The following is an 18,858-nucleotide window of genomic DNA, read 5'->3' as shown; positions in this document are numbered from 1 at the left end:
AGTGAGAAAATGCAAGAGCAACAATCAAACATGACCAAATAATTGTTTAGGCATTTGTTGTTGTTGTTGTTGTTTTTTGGTTGTGTCTAACTCTTTGTGACCCCATGGACTGCAGCACACCAGGCTTTCCTGTCCTTCACCATCTCCCAGAGCTTGCTCAAACTCATGTCCGTTGAGTCACTGATGACATCCAACCATCTCGTCCTCTGTCATTCCCCTTCTCCTCCTGCCCTCAATCTTTCTCTGGTTTTTCCAAAGAGTCAGTTCTTCATATCAGGTGGCCAAAGTATTGGAGCTTCAGCTTCAGCTTCAGTCCTTCCAAGGAATATTCAGGGTTGATTTTCTTAAGGATTGACTGGTTTGATCTCCTTGCAGTCCAAGGGACTCTCAAGAGTCTTTTCCAACACCACAGTTCAAAAGCATCAATTCTTCAGCGCTCAACCTTCTTTACAGTCCAACTCTCACATCCATTAGGCATTAAAATCAAAGATCTTTAGTTCTCCCTCAAGGGCTATAAATAATATTCTGAGCCATATTCTTTGAGCTGTTTTGTATATACTGAAACCCTCACCAGATAAAAGAAGTTAACCACATGATGACAAGACTGTAGTCATGATATAAGCTTGCCACAATTCCAAGAACTGGCCTCAAGGAAACGGGAGCAATAAAGGTGATGCTGATTAGACCACCTCATGATCAGTTTCAAGATACTGTCAGAACTGATGGTGCTGCTTTGCATGGAGCCTCCCCCTCCCTCTGTCTATGCATCCTTGAAAGTTCCCCTTAAAAGCTCTTGCTCATTGATTGTCAGTGGGGAATCAGCCTTTGATTGCTGGTCTCCAAAATAAAGCAAACTTTCCACTAGCCTTGCCTCTTGAGTATTGGCTTTGGAGCAGGCAAGCAGCTGGACCTCACTTTCAGTAACAAACTGACACAGAGCCCCAGAAAGGAATCAAAAGCCTCCCTCCCCCGGAACATGGTCCTCACTTATCTCAATGAAGTTATGACAGTGGGAATATCTATTGCCTTCAGGGGAAAGCCTTTCCCCATGGCAGGGTGTTATATGGTTCCTGGCCTCAACAAAATAATTTGGTACATACTGGATCATCCTTACTGCGACTTTCATTCATATTCCTGATTATCTTGGCTCGAGGTCCCATTTATCGAATTGGACCTGTTGGCTGGCTGGTTAGGATACTAAAATTGCAAGAAGCACTTTCTTCGGTCTCTGTTGGCCAGGAAAGTCAGGCAACTCACTAGCGCAGCAAAATTAAAACAAAGCCACAGTAAACATGCAAAAATAACAAAATAAAAATTACTAGGGAGAAAGACAGGAGGGAGAAAGTCTAAAGAAGAGTCAGAGTGGCAAATGCTGGCAGTCAAAGAAAACAGCTGTCTCTGGAGCTCACTGAGAACTTGTGGTCCAGGGGAACATTCACTGAAAGGGCATCTGACTTGTTACTTGTGGCAGTCCATAGAACACAGCAGAATTCAGAGTGTGTCATGTTCAAGGTACTCTGATGGGTTTAGCTCAGCTGCCAAGGGAGCATGTATTACTTGGTCTTTAATAACAATAACATTTGGGCTTCCCTGGTGGCTCAGTGGTAAAGAACCCATCTGCCAGGGCAGGAGACATGGGTTCAATCCCTGGTCTGGGAAGATTCCACATGCCGAAATGCAACTAAGCCCACGGGCCACAACTATTGAGCCTGTGCCCTGCAGCCTGCGAATGGCAACTATTGAGGCCACGTGCAGCAACTACTGAAACCCACACTCCAGAGCCTGTACCATGCTAAGCTGCTTCAGCTGTGTCTGACTCTGTGCGATCCCATGGACTGTAGCCCTCCAGGTTCCTCTGTCCATGGGATTCTCCAGGCTAGAATATTGGAGTGGATTGCCGTTCTCTTCCCCAGGGGATCTTCCCAACTCAAGGATAGAACCGGTGTCTCTTACATCTAACCTGCATTGGCTAGTGGGTTCTTTACCACCGGTGCCACCCGGGATGCCCTGCTCCACAAGAGAAACCACCACAGTGAGAAGCCGGCGCCCTGCACTGGAGAGTGGCCCCACTTTCCACCACTAGACGAAGCCCATGCAGCAGCGAAGACCCAGCACAGTCAAAAAAATAAAATTTAAAGAACAAGAACATTTATGGCAGCTTATGAAATGTATAGGAATTTTCATAATCACAATCTTACTTGATCCTCACAGCCCCAGGCACTGATAGTTACAGCAGTATTACTGCATTTAAAACTGAGCAAAGTAAGATGAAAACAAGAAAAAGTTATCTTCTCAAAGACTCCCCATTTCACATTTCTTTCAAAACATCACAATGGACTTTGGTTTACTAGAAACTCAGCTCTGGAAGTTATGCAGTGACAGAGATATCACTCTTCTTTATTCAGAAGAGACAAATAATTAACAAGAAAGTGGCTATCAAGGATTTTCCAAGTGAGCAAGTTCCAGTGTCCTATCTTATTCACTCCTCCATCTACCTTCATAAGGAATAATCATAGCCCATTTATCGAGCATTTAATGGGATCAGCATCTTAGATGCTTTATACAAACCTGCCAACAAATGTGACTGACCTTCATTTTAATGACAAAACTGAGGCTCAGAGAGGCGAAGTAACTCACCCAGCATTGCATAGTCAGATAATAACAGAGTCTGAATTTGAATGAGTGCCTGAGTCTAAAGTCTTGGATCTTTTTTATTAGTAAGTATTAATAGCTGACTTACAATTTTGTGCAAATTTCCTCTGTACAGTGAAGTAACTCGGATATATATACATATTTTCTCACAGTCTTTTCCATTAAGGTTTGTCATGGAATATTAAATATAGTTCTTCATGCTACACAGTATGATCTGTTGTTTATCCATCCTATACATGTATTAGTTTACCTCCACTAATCCCAAACTCCCAATCCTTCCCTCCCCTACACCCTCTCCCCCTTGGCAACCACAAGTCTCTTCTCTATATCTTTGAGTCTGTTTTCATTTCATAGATATATTGAATTGTATCATATTTTAGCTTCCACACATAAGTTATATCATATGGAATTTGTCATTCTCTTTCTGACTCACTTTGCTTAGTACGATAATCTCTAGGTCCAACCGTGTTACTGCAGATGGCTCTGTTTCATCCTTTTTGATGGCTGAGTAATATTCCTTTGTGTATATACCACAGTTTCTTCACCCATTCATCTGCATATGGATATTTAAGTTGTTCTCATATCTTGGCTATTGTAAATATTTAAAGCCTTGGTTCTTAAAGACCACATCTTATTGCTTTGGTAAGCAACAATGGGCTAAGTCACATGTGATGTGTCTTATCTTTGAGTTAAGGGAAAGTTAAATTCTTTCCAGCAATCACCATCAAAGAATGTCAGCAAGTGTTATATATAAAAATATTGGCCGTGGTGGTGGGGAGGGAAGAGGAGCATCATCAAAATCTAGTTTAAATGTTTTGACTTAGTTAAACTTTAGTGATCTGGAGGGACTACTTTTCCAAATTACATTTTTCCTTGCAGTTCACTGCACATGAGTTGTTATTCCACATTTACTTTGTATATATGCTCATGTTCAATTGTGTCCAACTCTTGGTGGCTTTTTGGACTGTAGCCCACCAGGCTCCTCATGTTCAATTGTGTCCAACTCTTTGTGGTCTTTTGGACTGTAGCCCACCAGGCTCCTCTGTATGTGATTTTCTAGGCAAGAATACTGGAGTGGGTTGCCATTTCCATCTCCAGGGGATCTTCCAAACCCTTATCTTTATTATTAGTATTTTGATTACACTATTATCTCTATTTACATAAAGCAAAAGGATCTTCTTCTAAAAATAAAAAAAAATCTTGATAAGTAGTTAAAAAAATTTACAAGTACATACCCACATAATTTTTTGCATATGAATAAGTGAATAAATGTGATATATTCATACTGGATTCTTATGGCACATTTCTTTTCTTTGTGACTTCCTCTTCTTTGAACCATTTCACATTTCGGTCATTTCTACCTTCCTGTGGTTATGTTTTGAATAAGGTTTCCCTTTTGCCTTTTCATTATTTTTGCTGGTGTGATCAAGCTGCTTTCAGTCCAGTTTTTCCCCTGTTATTTTGCAGGTTTCACCCCCACTTCATTTCATTGATGGCTGCAGTCCCTTTCCTGTGCTCTCAATCATGCTCAGGCTTTTCTCTTTTATTTGAAGAAGAGATACCATTGGTTTCTCCTCTACCCTAGGTGTTCTATTTTTTCCATTTTCTCCTGATCCTAATGATACCAAGTTTTAAAATATACTCATTCCCCTTTCACTTCCTGTCCTTGACAGCCTGCCTTCCTCACCATGAAACTTCAGGAATGGAATATTTAGTCCTTCTTCCTATCTCCAACTTTTAGATTTTGTTGAGATCATTAAAATCTTTGGTTTGTCTTTTCAAGAGACAAATATTTATCACTTCCTATTATTAAAATGGGCTTCCCTAATGGCTCAGATGGTAAAGAATCTGCCTACCATGTAGGAGACTCTGGTTTGATCCCTGGGTCCGGAAGATCCCTTGGAGCAGGCAATGGCAACCCACTCCAGTATTCTTGCCTGGAGAATCCCATGGAAGGGAGCCTGTACAGTCCGTGAGGTCACTAAGAGTTGGCTACAAGTGAGAAACTAACGTTTTCATTTTCATATTAAACATATTAAAACCTCCCAGGCTAATATTATCTATTAGATTTAAAATAAATACATCTTGCAAGCCTGGTTTCTCACCACTGTTTCCTCCCCTTGACGTTTCCATACTGATTGTGTTTTTCCATTCCTTTGTTTGGTGTCATTTCTAGAATCATTTCTTCATATGGAGAAGATAGATGCTAGAGTCTCTGATTACTAGCACGACCACAATTTCATCTTGACAGGAGAATGATCATTGGTTAGTGTAGGGTTCCTAGATTGCAGGCTTTTTTTTTTTTTTAAGTAGTTTTTTGGGATGTTAGTTTGCTGTTGCTTTTACCATTATGGATAAGAAGGCTGATTCTTCATCCCGTGTAGGAAATCTTTTTTTTTTTTCTTCCTGGAAAGTCTTTTTGTCTGGAAGTTTGAGATTTTTCTCCCCACCCTTAGAATTACCAAGACAGGTCTTTAAAAAAAAAAAAAAAACAATACTACCAGAAACTCATTGATTCCTTTCAATATGCAGACTCAATTCTTTCATAATTCTGAGACATTTTCTACTATAATATAATAAATTCTCTCCTCCTGTTTCTTATTGATTTTTTTCTTCTAGGACTTCTTTTAAAATTACTGCTACTACTACTTTTCATGTCAGGACTCCTAAATATATCCTAGGAAAAAAATATATTTTCTCATCATTTCGACTTTGCATTTTGGATTTATTTCTTGCTATAATTCTTCCAGACCCACTAGTCCCAATCAGCAAATGTTTGGTTAGGAAATCATCTTTTTGGGGTCAAGAAAGTCTCTTCCCTCTCCACATGCTGGCTGTTCTTCAAGTGTATTTTATGATCCTTCTGTTCGAATGTTCCTCTCTCCCCATCAGCAGCCCTACTTCCTTGTGCAGTGTTATTTGTTCTGGCTAATCTTCCTTCTCTAAATTCTTGTTCACTGGGAGCATGTCCTTCATGAGCTCCCAGGAGCTCAGGTGGATTGTTGGGGACCCTAAGCAGTGGCTGGATCACTGAATCTCTCGGAATCCACTGCTTTAAGATTCTCACTGGGGCTTCTCTAATGGCTCACAGGTAATGAATCTGCCTGCAATGCAAGAGACCTGGGTTTGATTCCTGGGTTGGGAATATCCTCTGGAAAAGGAAATGCAACCCACTCCAGTATTCTTGCCAGAAGAAGTTCATGAACAGAGGAGCCTGGTGGGCTACAGTTCATGGGGTCAGAGAGGCAGACACGACTGAGTGACTATCACTTCACGTGTTGATTAAAACAAAGATTGTAACATTAAGAGACTTCCTTGATGATCCAATGGTTGAGATTTTGCCTTTCAATGAAGGGGGTGTGGGTTCAATCTTTTGTCAAAGAGTTAAGGTCCCACAGGCCTCATGGCCAAAAAACCAAAACACGAAACAGAAGCAGTATTGTAACAAATTCAACAAAGGCTTTACAAGACAAAAAAGTCTTTAAAATAAAATAATAATAATAATAATAAAACTGTAATGTTGAGACGCATTCTCCTCTCCAGCTGAGGACCGCTGTGGACTAGCCACTGCGGTGGGGAGAGAGGTCCCAGCCTTCTCTTCCCTCACTTCCCTTTGGTCCTCTTCTGCCAGCTTGCCAGTGTCCCTGACCCAGCGGCACCAAAGCAGGGAGATGAAGAGCAGTGAACAGAGTGGGAGTGTTTAACGACAATGGAAGGACTGATGTTGAAGCTGAAACTCCAATATTTTCACCACCTGATGTGAAGAGCTAGCTCATTTGAAAAGACCCTGATGCTGGGAAAGATTGAGGGCAGGAGGAGAAGGGGACGACAGAGGATGAGATGGTTGGATGGCATCACCAACTCGATGGACATGGGTTTGGGTGGACTCCGGGAGTTGGTGATGGACAGGGAGGCCTGGAGTATTGCAGTTCATGAGGTCACAAAGAGTCGGACACAACTGAGTGACTGAACTGAACTGGACTGGACTGATATTTTTCCGAGATGGCTTTGCTCTTTGAATTTGGCAAGTGTTACAACTGGCGTCTTCTCTTGTGCCAGGACTTGGTGCTCTCCTGAGCGCTTCTGCCATCTCTAGCCAGGCCATGGGCATCGTCATGCTGTACTTCCCACAACACGAACAAGAGAGTTTCCTGAGGCTTACTGGACGCCTTAACATTCAGGTTTGTCTTCTGTCTCTTCACTGAAGACCCTTCGCTGGGATCCCCTCTTTGCTCATCTCCTACTCATCCAAAGCGGTCCTCTCGGACAAGATTCAGACCAGCTCCTAGTTGGTCCTAAGTCACATTCCCACAACTGGAAACACTACCCAAGGACATGACGCAACAATCTCTGAGAACGGAAACCAATCTCAAGGCAGGACCATGTTCTTAGTTGGTACCATCAGAAAAACTAGCCAAGCCAGTCAACTCTCTCAGATTTAATTTCCTAGGGAGAAGCTGTATCTCCCCAGGGGCAGGGAACAAATCAAGCTCTTCAAGTAAATTCACTGAAGATCCACTCTTTTCAAGGGGTTCACACCCCAACTACCTCCTTGAGTGGAGAGAACGGTTTACAGCTTTGCTCTGTCCAAACAAATCTTTTCCTAGGTACAACTCTCAACCTTTTAGACCCTCAGTGTAGGGAAAGGTTTAAAATTTGCGTCCTGTATAGGGAACAGACTTGTGATTGCCAACGGGGCAGAAGGTGAGAGAGGGATGGATTGGGAGTTTGGGATTAGCTGATGCACAGTATTACCTGTACAAAAGATAAACAATAGGTCCTATTGCATAGCACAGGCAACTATATGCAATATCCTGTGACAATCCATGATGGAATGAATATGAAAAAGAATGTGTATGTATATAACTGAATCAGTTTGCTGTACAGCATAAATTAACAGAACATTGTAAATCAACTATACTTCAATTTAGAAAAAAAATAAAGATTTGTGTCTTGAGTTTTCAGTTACCTCCTTTTCCACGTCCCCAAGGGTGGCTCATCTCACTTTGGAATCTACTAGCTATTGTATCTTGGCATCTCAAACATGACTTTTAATCCCATATCCTAATACAAATGATGTTTGCACTTGCCAAATTCATAGCCTGATTTCTAATTCAAATGTTTGTTTTGCACTTCCTTTCAAATGCTTTTGAAAGATTTTCTTCCTTCAATATTAAGTACCTTGCCACAAGTGGATTAGGAACAGTTGTTTAGAGTAAAGGTCCCCAACTTCCAGGATCTAATGCCTGATGATCTGAAGTGGAGCTGATATTAATATAATCATAATAGAAATAAAGTACACCCAACCCATACCACCCCCCACCCCAATCCATGAGAAAAATCATCCTCTACGAAACTGGTCCCTGGTGCCAAAAAGGTTGGGGATTGCTGAGAAATCACAGAGAATGTGGAGTGCTTTATAATTCAAAAATATTTATATCACAACATCCTCAAATTGATTAACCCAAAGGAGAGACTAAATACTAACAAATGCCCTTTTCTCCTTCTGGTTTGTACAGCTACACAGATATTCACAGCCTGGAGCCAGGCCACTCCACTGACACAGATGATCCAGAATCAGGGTCCATCTTGGTAACCACAGGAGCAGGCAGGCAGTGACATCAGAAGCCAGCACTGTGACTTCTGTTTGCCTAGTGCTGCTGTGTTGAGGAAATCACAAGGTGGTGTAAGGAAAACATTAGACAAAAAGCCTTTCATTCCTGTTGAGAGGTGCTTGGGAATGGGTTTTAAAGGAAGTTTCTGAATCCCTGCAGCCATTTTTAAACCTTCAACTTGCATTAATAAAAGGTATAGTAGAAAAGAACTTAATTTGAAAGTGATGTAAAGTAATGAGAATGCAGATTCAAATAGATCTACTTTCTATTTTTCATTATATTATATATATATATACACACACACACACATACACACATATGTATGTATATATGTATATATAGGTTTCCCAGGTGGCTCAGTGGCAAAGAACCCGCCTGCCAATGCAGGAGACCTAAGAGACATGTGTTCAATCCCTGGGCTGGGAAGATCCCTGGAGGAGGAAATGGCAACCCACTCCAGTCTTCTTGCCTGTAAAATCCCATGGACGGAGGAGCTTGGAGGGCTACAGTCCATGGGGTCGCTAAGAGTCGGAAGTGACAAGCGTCTCAGCACCAGCACATACATTCTCTTTAAACCAATTGTTAGTTTTGGCTTTTAGTTTGACTATAAAGGCACCCAGCTGTAGGGTGGTTATGCCATCACCCCAGACTCAGTGAGACTTGTATAAAGTCATTTTCATATAAACACAAGTTGGATGCAGTTATTAGGCTGGACTATGGTGTTTATTGATTTCTGCTTGAACCGTGCTTTTCCTAATGCTCCCCTTTCCTTCCAGCTACACTCTAGGCTCTCATATTACCTCCTCACACCTGTTCTGCTCCATCATGCCTTCCAGCTTCACTCATTACTTTTCAGGGCATCTCTAAAACTGTACCCTGAAATAACATGCCACACCAGATTTATTATTCAGAATACTCATGCATGTAATATATTTGGCCTAGAGCCTCAAAAAAATAAGTTGGAGATTTATCCCACTAAGAAAATTCACAAGCCCCATCGTGGAGATAATAATTAGCACTTGGTTAGTTGTTCTCTGGGCAAGAGAAACAATTTTCTGGCTGCACTGACTATTAAGATTATTAAAAAGAGGGGCCTTCAAGAGAAGCTGAAGGGATGTTCCTGGCGATGCAGTGGTTAAGACTTCACACTTCTACAGCAGGGGACATAGGAAACTAAGATCCCACATGCCTCACCATATGGCCAGGAAAAAACAAAACAAAACAAAAATAATAGTTTAAAAAAATAGAAGCTGAATGGCCCAGTCTATATGAGTTCCCGATATCTTGGCAGATCATTACTAATGATTAAGGGAGGCCTAACAACCGTCTCAAAGAAAAATCCATGTCACATGAGATGTGCAAAAATGAGAAAAACTCTACAAAGAAATGTCATCTAGCAGCCGTCCAACACATTCATAGCCTGACTCAAAGGACAGCACTCCAGCCCTGAGATCTGCCAGGTTGCAAGCCACTGCTGATGGCTACACAGGCCATGTGACACGACCCAGGACTTCAGGCTATGCTGACGAACCTGCTCAGTGACGTAGTGGCCGTGTCACGCCTCTCTGGAGACACAGCTTAGCTGGAGATGCAGGACTTCTGACTTAGGACTGCTGACTCCCTGATCCATTAGGTCGCCCCGAAGTAAGTGTCTTGTCTCTAAGGAGTCCCTCCCAGGTGGAGGAGGAAGGCCCAAAGAGATGACCCTAGTGCTTTAGCAGGACTGGCTTTAGAGAAAGACATATACACAAAACATCAAGACAAATCTTTAGAGTAACTCTTTTTAAAATAGTGTTTCTGAGTTCAAAAATAACTGATCCAAAGACAAACATTTTAAAACTCATTTCTTGTGAGCTAATCGGCTAAGTGAATGGAAAAGTTGTGGGACTTGTACAAAACCGATTGTTTCTGCAAATGGGTTATCCGACTTAAAACAAGTCTGACTCTGCGATCGGGTGGACTGAAGCCTGCCAGTCTCCTCTGTCCATGAGATTTCCCAGGCAAGAATACTGGAGAGGGTTGACATTTCCCTCTCCAGGAGATCTTCCGGACCCAGGGATCAAACCCAGGCCTCCTGCCTGCATTGCAAGTGGGTTCTTTACTGACAGAGCCACAAGGGTGTGCTCATACATGCCAAAACTTGTTTTTACAAAGAGCAGCTATGAGGATGCTTGCTCTTACCAGGGTGACTCCTCTGCACAGCAAAATTGTGTAGTATTATTTAGCAGTGAAGCGCACCCCCTGGTGGACATAAGTAGGAATTTAAAATCCATAAAACCTTTACATAAATTTCATTTCTATTTAATGTTTAAATCACAGAATTAAAAATTAAAAGGGAACAGCTGCTTCATTTGGTGGGCCATAAGTGCTGTAGGATTGTAGAAAGCTTTATGTTAATGTCAAGGCTTTTTAGGTCTTTGTAAGGGTTGAGATGAAAAGCCATTTTAGGGTTTGGAATGGGACGGGGTCTCTCAATCTTGGCACTATGGACATTTTGAGCTTGACAATTCTTTGTCTGTTCTGGGCACTGTAGGATGTTCAGCAGATCCCTGGCCTCTATCAAGCCGATGTTAGTAGTAGTAGTAGTACTACACACACACACACACACACACACACACACACACATTGCTAACACTACAAATAACCCCCAGTTGAGAACCACTGGAGTAGGAGTAGAGGGATGACATGATATGATATGATATCATTTAATAAGATCACTCTCTGCTTCTCTGTTGAGGCAGGCAACAGCTAGGCATGGAGATGGTAAAAAGCGGTCAGATTCTGGATTTATTCTGAAGTTACAGCTGACGGAAATTTTGAAGGACAGATATGAAGTGAGAGAGAGAAAGAATCAAGGCTGACCCCCAAGATTTTGGCCTGAACAACTAGAATTACGTTGCCATTAACTGAGGTGGGAAAACAGCAGGAAGACCTGGCTCTGGAGCTGTTTGGACTTGAGGACCCAGATCAGGAGCACACAACTGTGGATGTTAGCTTTGAGAGGCGTTGTAGACACCCAAACGGAGATGATATTATTAGACAGTCTAGAAATCAGGAGCGAGGTCCAGACTGTTGCTGTAAGTTTGGGAGTCAGTACCTTACAGATAATATTATAGATAATGTTTAATGAACTTAAGAAATAAAAAAAATTATATATATTTATGAAAAAGGGTGATGTTCTGGAAGTCATGTGTCTGTATGCAGATTTTTTTCTTTTTAAAAAATGGTTTTATCTTAGTAGCCCCTTTCTTAATGTTATCTTTAGTGAATATTTATAATTTATCATACTTTCTGCAATAACTTAATTACCTGGTTGTTTCTAGATTATGAGCTCCTGAGAATGAAGATCTATCTTGCATCTTTGTAGCAAATGGCACAGTGCCTGGCATCTAGTACATAAAAGATGTTTATAATTTAATAAGAAATTCACTCCTCTGAAACAAAATTACCTGTACAATAAGATGACAGTCATTGAGATTCTCAATTAATTCGAAATTAGCAATAACTCAGACATTATTCTAGTCACTAAGATCTTTAGATTATGTGGCATTATCAAGGACTCTTAGCCACCAACATGTGCTGTAGTGAATCCTACAATGAAAGGGATATCATTCTTGCCTTGACTGCACCAAAGTGTCTCAGCTTTTATTTGTTTCACACATTGGGACTCCTGATAAGATTTCACTTGATAAAAGAAAATTAGTTCTATGGTAAAAAACTGTGAAGTCATGAATCAATCCCAGTAGTCTGTTGTCATCTGATTCATCAAAAGATGTGCTTGAAAACTGAAAAGCACAGTCTTCATGTTATCTTTAAAAAGTTTTAGTTGATTAAGTAAAAACTGAGTTAGTACATGTTGGTAGCTAAGAGTCCTTGATAATGCCACATAATCTAAAGATCTTAGTAACTAGCATTATGTCTGAGTTATTGCTAATTTTGAATTAATTGAGACTCTCCATGACTGTCATCTTATTGTGCAGGTATTTTCCTTTCAGAGGAGTGAATTTCCTATTAAATTATAAACATCTTTTATGTACTAGATGCCAGGCACTGTGCCAGTTGTTACAAAGATGCAAGATAGATCTTCATTCTCAGGAGCTCACAACCTAGAAGAAACAACCAGATAATTAAGTTATTGCAGAAAGTATGATAAATTACAGGTATTCACTAATGATAACATTAAGAAGGGAGCTACTAAGATACTTAGCTACTAAGATTTTTTAAAGAAAAACATCTACATACAAAGACACATGACTTCCAGAACATCACCCTTGCTTGTTTATCTTTAGTTAGGTAGTTGGGGATTGAAATGTACACACTGCCATATTTAAAATGGATAACCAACAAGGACCTACCTTGTAGTACAGGGAACTCTGCTCAGTATTAGGTAACAACCTAATAAGGAAAAGAATTTGAAAAAGAATAGATACATGCGCTACAGTGAATCCTACAATGAAAGGGATATCATTCTTGCCTTGACTGCACCAAAGTGTCTCAGCTTTTATTTGTTTTACATAATGGGACTCCTGGTAAGATTTTACTTGATAAAAGAAAATTAGTTCTATGGTTAAAAACTATAAAGTCATGAATCAATCCCAGTCGTCTGTTGTCATCTGACTCATCAAAAGATGTGCTTGAAAACTGAAAAGGCACAGTTAGTCTTCATGTTATCTTTTTAAAGTTTTAGTTGATTAAGTAAAAATTTGCCTAATCATGTGATATGTCTACTATGTGCCAGAGAATATGTAAAGGGCTTTGTATATTAATACTTTATCTTATTTAAATGTAACAATGCTATAAATTCTTAGTGATACAGATGAGGAAACCGAGACTCAGGGATAGTAATAAATATACTCCCAAGATATCTAGTTAATAAATGGCAGAGTTGGCTTTGAAACCAGATTTGATTCCAAAAATAGTGGGCTCTACTGCCATACATATACGCCTATGAAATGACTACAAATGGTTTTATAATGTAGGAATTGCTTTTGTGATGAAGGTAAGGGGAGAAAGGAAGAATGAAAATAAGAAATTAAAATTATACTGTAACATGATCATAGCCCTTACAGATAATGCTAGAAGAATATGTGTGCAACAGAAACATGAATGTCCCAGCGGTGGAAATGTGGGTGGTTTTTTTTCCTTATATCTAATTTCCAGATGTTCAAGTCGGTTTTTTTAGAAAAGGCAGAGGAACCAGAGATCAAATTGCCAACATCCGCTGGATCATGGAAAAAGCAAGAGAGTTCCAGAAAAACATCTATTTCTGCTTTATTGACTATGCCAAAGCCTTTGACTGTGTGGATCACAAGAAACTGTGGAAAATTCTGAAAGAGATGGGAATACCAGACCACCTGACCAGCCTCTTGAGAAACGTATATGCAGGTCAGGAAGCAACAGTAGAACTGGACACAGAACAGACTGGTTCCAAATAGGAAAAGGAGTACATCAAGGCTGTATATTGTCACCCTGCTTATTTAACTTATATGCGGAGTACATCATGAGACATGCTGGGCTGGAAGAAACACAAGCTGGAATCAAGATTGCCGGGAGAAATATCAATAACCTCAGATATGCAGATGACACCACCCTTATGGCAGAGAGTGAAGAGGAACCTCTTGATGAAAGTGAAAGAGGAAAGTGAAAAGTTTGGCTTAAAGCTCAACATTCAGAAAACAAAGATCATGGCATCTGGTCCCATCACTTCATGGGAAATAGATGGGGAAACAGTGGAAGCAGTGTCAGACTTTATTTTGGGGGGCTCCAAAATCACTGCAGATGGTGATTGCAGCCATGAAATTAAAAGACGCTTACTCCTTGGAAGGAAAGTTATGACCAACCTAGATAGCATACTGAAAAGCAGAGACATTACTTTGCCAACAAAGGTCCGTCTAGTCAAGGCTATGGTTTTTCCAGTGGTCATGTATAGATGTGAGAGTTGGACTGTGAAGAAAGCTGAGCACTGAAGAATTGATGCTTTTGAACTGTGATGTTGGAGAAGACTCTTGAGAGTCCTTTGGACCGCAAGGAGATCCAACCAGTCCATTCTAAAGGAGATCAGTCCTGGGTGCTCATTGGAAGGACTGATGCTAAAGCTGAAACTCCAATACTTTGACCACCTCATACAAAGAGTTGACGCATTGGAAAAGACTCTGATGCTGGGAGGGATTGGGGGCAGGAGAAGGGGACGGCAGAGGATGAGATGGCTGGATGGCATCACCGACTCGATGGACGAGTTCGGGTGAATTCCGGGAGCTGGTGATGGACAGGGAGGCCTGGCGTGCTACAATTCATGGGGTCACAAAGAGTTGGACATGACTGAGCGACTGAACTGAACTGAACCCTTTTTTTTGGTATTGTCCCTGATTTTTTCAATAAAGGTGTATTGTTTAAGGTAAGCCATAATTCAGCAGATTTGATAGTGGTGGTAGTCATGGTGGTATTTTTTATTATATAAAAATAACCTACTAAAATTGAACTGAAGAGTATAATAAATTGCCATACACCAATTGCTCATTTCTGATAATTACCAAATACAGTCAATCCTGTTTCATTTATATTGCCATCCATCTCCCTCCCTCTATTGTTCTGAATCAAATACCAAACATGTTATTTCACTGTATTTTAGTAGGTATCTTAAACATAGCTGCAATAAAGTCTAACAAGTAAACATAATTCCTGTTATTAAATAACCAGTCAGTATTCAAATTTCCAATTGTGTCATAAATGTTAGAAACTTTTTTCTTTTTTTGTTTCTTTAAGAACTAAAGATCAGGTCCACCCATTGTGATTGGTTGATGCCCTCTTGGTGGCTCTCACCTTGTATGTTTCCCCTTCAACTTCCCCCCGTCAGTTTTTTCTCCTTAAAAGTTACTGAAGAAATAATTGTGCCAGTACCATCCCTTTGGTGTCATTCAACAATATATGTTGTTCTCTTAGATGCTCGATCAGATTTAAGTTTGATTCTTTTTGACAAAATAACTCTATGGGCAGTAGTATGCGCCTCCCTCAGAAAGCATGTGATGCAAAGAAAGCATCTCTGTGTATTTTAAGCAGCTCATCAATAGCATGAACAATGTTTATTATCTTCACTAATTCTTTGGAAGGTGCAAAATGATATTGCAATTCCATCATTCCCTTTTCATTCATTAAGTGGAACTTGTTTTTTTTTTTTTTTTTTGTTTGTTTTTTTTAAGAAAAAGGGTCCCTCATTTACTGTTTGCATACCCAGAGGTATTGGAGTTTGTATGGGAACTGTAGGAAATACTGAATTACTGTTTATCTACAACTTTTCAAAATGATGAGCTAGTTTGCTAGCATCCTCCAATGGTGAGCAATTGGTGCTTCAGTTATTGTATGGTGTGTTTGTCTCTTCATTTAGTCTCATTTGGATTTTTGTGTTTTAAACATACTCTGTTTCCACCCTCTTACAGATATTATTTCCTATATCAATGTTCAAATTGTGCTATCTTCTGCCTGGCTCATGAGTCTTTTGAGAGTCCACTAAATTGTCCTTGATAGTTTCCTTGCTATCTGACCTGACAAGATTTGTAGGCTCATTTTACACTTTCCCTACTGAATACATCTATTTCTTCTTAAAGTAACTTGAGTTTATGCTGATAGTTCTAATTAAAAACAGGATTACATTAAACTTCCATTTATATTTCCTTTCTCTTTAGCCAGGAATCCTAGTCCTAAACAATGAAGAATAACGGAATTAGAGAATCACATAATTATTCTCTTGACTTATTCCACAATGTTTTAATCCCACACAATAATCTCAGAATGCTGACGCTGTCACCAACAATAGGACTGTCAAGAGCCTAAGATGATTCTGGAGTTCTTTTTTTACTTTAGGATACGCCTACTAGGGAGGTACAAAGTACTGCATTTATGGCAATTATTATAGTTATCTGCTGGCAGCAACTGGCTATACATTTGGGTACATTTGTTTCATTTATGTTTTGTTTTATAACTTTGTAAAAATACTTAAATGACTCCAAAGTCAAATCAACAAAACATGGTATAATCAAAGAATTCCAGCTTCCAACATTGTATTGTCCCTTCCAGCCTATTCCTACACCCGTCCCTTATTGGTAACCATTTTTTAAAAATCATGGTTAAACCTTTGGTTTTAGAAACATATAAGCAGATATTTGTATGTGTATAAGAGTGTGTGTGTGCGCATGTGTAGAGCCCTATACTTCTTAAATAGTAACCTGCTTTTAACATACTTTCCTCTAGTTTGCTTCTCTCAATTAACAATTGAGAGAAATTGTTTCTAGAGATTTAGCTATTTTTATAGCTACATCATATATATATGTATATATATTATGTATATAGTATGTTCATTACATGGACATACTATAGTTTTTAAGCAATCTCTTAAACATATATATATAATTATATATTATATATTCAAAAACATATATGTGTTTGAGACAGATTTTTAGAAATTGGATCGCCAAGTCAAAGCACAATTGCAAATGTAATTTTGATAGTTATTGAAATATACTTCCATAGTGACTGTTTTACAATGACAAATAGGAATGCAGGAGAGTACTTCCCCAAAACTTTTTCAACAAATATTTTGTTAATTTGGAATATTGCAAACCTATTCCCAGGAGGCAAAATGGCAAAGCAGCTGCCTGCCAATGCAGGAGATGCAAGAGATGCAGGAGACACAAAAGATGCAGGTTTGATCCCTGGGTGGAGAAGATCCCTTGCAGAAGGAAATGGCAACCTACTCCAGTATTCTTGCCTGGAGAATCCCATGGACAAAGGAGTCTGGTGGGCTACAGTCCATGGGGTCGCTAAAATCAGATATGACTGAGGGACTGAACACACACACACAGACAAACCTATAGGTAAGAAATGGTGACTCCATAAACTTCTAACCAGCTATCAAACCCGGGCCCCCTGCACTGGGAACATGGAGTCTTAGCCATTGGCCACCAAGGAAGTCCCTCCATGTACTTTTTTCATTTTTCCTACTATAAGTGAGGTTGAGTATCTTTTCACAAGGTTAAGAACCCTGTGCATTTCTCCTATGAACTATTCATTTCTCTAGCCTCGTTTTCGATAGGGTTGTGGGTCTCGTCTCTATTTTGGAAACAAGTCAATCATTTTAGTCAAAATCGTTTTCATACTGTGTGTTTCTTGAAAAGTGGTAACTAGCACTACATATTACAAATACAACCCTATTACATTAAACATGAGAGAAGAAACACTGGGCTTGAATCATCTACCATTTCCTTGTCAGTTAAAAACAGTCTGTGCTTTATATGTCAAGTCATTGCTGAGAATGGAGATTTCCTCTGCCCATAAGCTTGTTGCATCCAATTGACTTTCCTCCCTATCCTCAACTTAACTCTGATATGACTACACATTTCTCCCTAAAACTGATTTTTAACTGTTGCAAACTGGCTAGTTACAAATCACTTAAACCAAGCGACCTCAAATGCTTTTTAGAAAATGTCAGGACATTAATAAAAGTCAATACTTAAGTCATTTGCCCTTGCCTGCTCCGTTTCTTTGGCTATATAATAAAGCAGTTGGAAAAAAATGATTCTGGTCTCATATCTCTTCCTTCTATGGAGATTCTACCCAAACTGCTTTTAAAATGCATGTCCAAAACCTTTTCCAAATTTATTCTCCAATTCTCAACATGGCTTCCACTCAATATCCCTGAAACCTTCTCATGCTTTTTTAAAAAGCTGCTCATTCTTAAGGTGTGGGCTCTGCATCAGAGGAATCAGGCTCACCTGAGTCTGAAATGTCTGTCTGGGGCCCCATCCCAGAGGTATGGACTCAAGAATCGGGCTGAGCCCCACCACCCCATCCCTGACTGACACATGCTCAGGATCAAGAAAACAATGATATAGACTAACCTTGCCCACGGTTCTGGGAATGCTCGTGCTGAAAGCTGTTAGCTTCTATTGCCTTTTTTAATACTGAAGTTCTAGGTATTTTTTCATGTATATTATCTCCCCAACTAGGCTATAAATTCTGGAGAAGTGAATGGTTACCCACTTCAGTATTCTTGACTGGAGAATCAGACAAAGGAGCCTGGGGGGCTACAGCCCATAGGGTCGCAGTCGGACACGACTGAGCGACTCACACACACACACACACACAGGCTATAAATTAAGAAGTCATAATCTTAAACTCTTATTCTATCATAACTCTCATTCTATCACCTAGCATGGTTCTAGTCAAGTTCCAGCACTTGCAAAGGCTTAATTACATAATAGCTTAATGCATCTATTGTTGCTTTGAAATAGCACAACAAAAATAGAATTTTTTCAGAAAAGTATTTCACAAAAGCAGTCTTAACAGGTAGGAAAATTACATTTGGCCTGCATCAATGCTCTCACATCTATTTAGAGCCTTGTACTGAGAAAACTGTGGAAGTTTATGGCAGCCTCAATAATGTTGCCTCGAGTAGTCCAAGTCCTAAACCCTAGAACATATAAACAACTATGTTCCCTTACATGATAAAAGGGAGTTATGGATGTAGTTAAAGACTTGAGACAGGGAGACTGTCCTGATCATCCATGAGCTCCCGACAACGTCCTCATCCTTGTAAGGT

This window comes from Capricornis sumatraensis, chromosome 16 (genome assembly GCF_032405125.1).
Source record: "Capricornis sumatraensis isolate serow.1 chromosome 16, serow.2, whole genome shotgun sequence".
Taxonomy (NCBI): domain Eukaryota; kingdom Metazoa; phylum Chordata; class Mammalia; order Artiodactyla; family Bovidae; genus Capricornis; species Capricornis sumatraensis.
Note: the sequence above shows the minus strand (reverse complement) of the source record.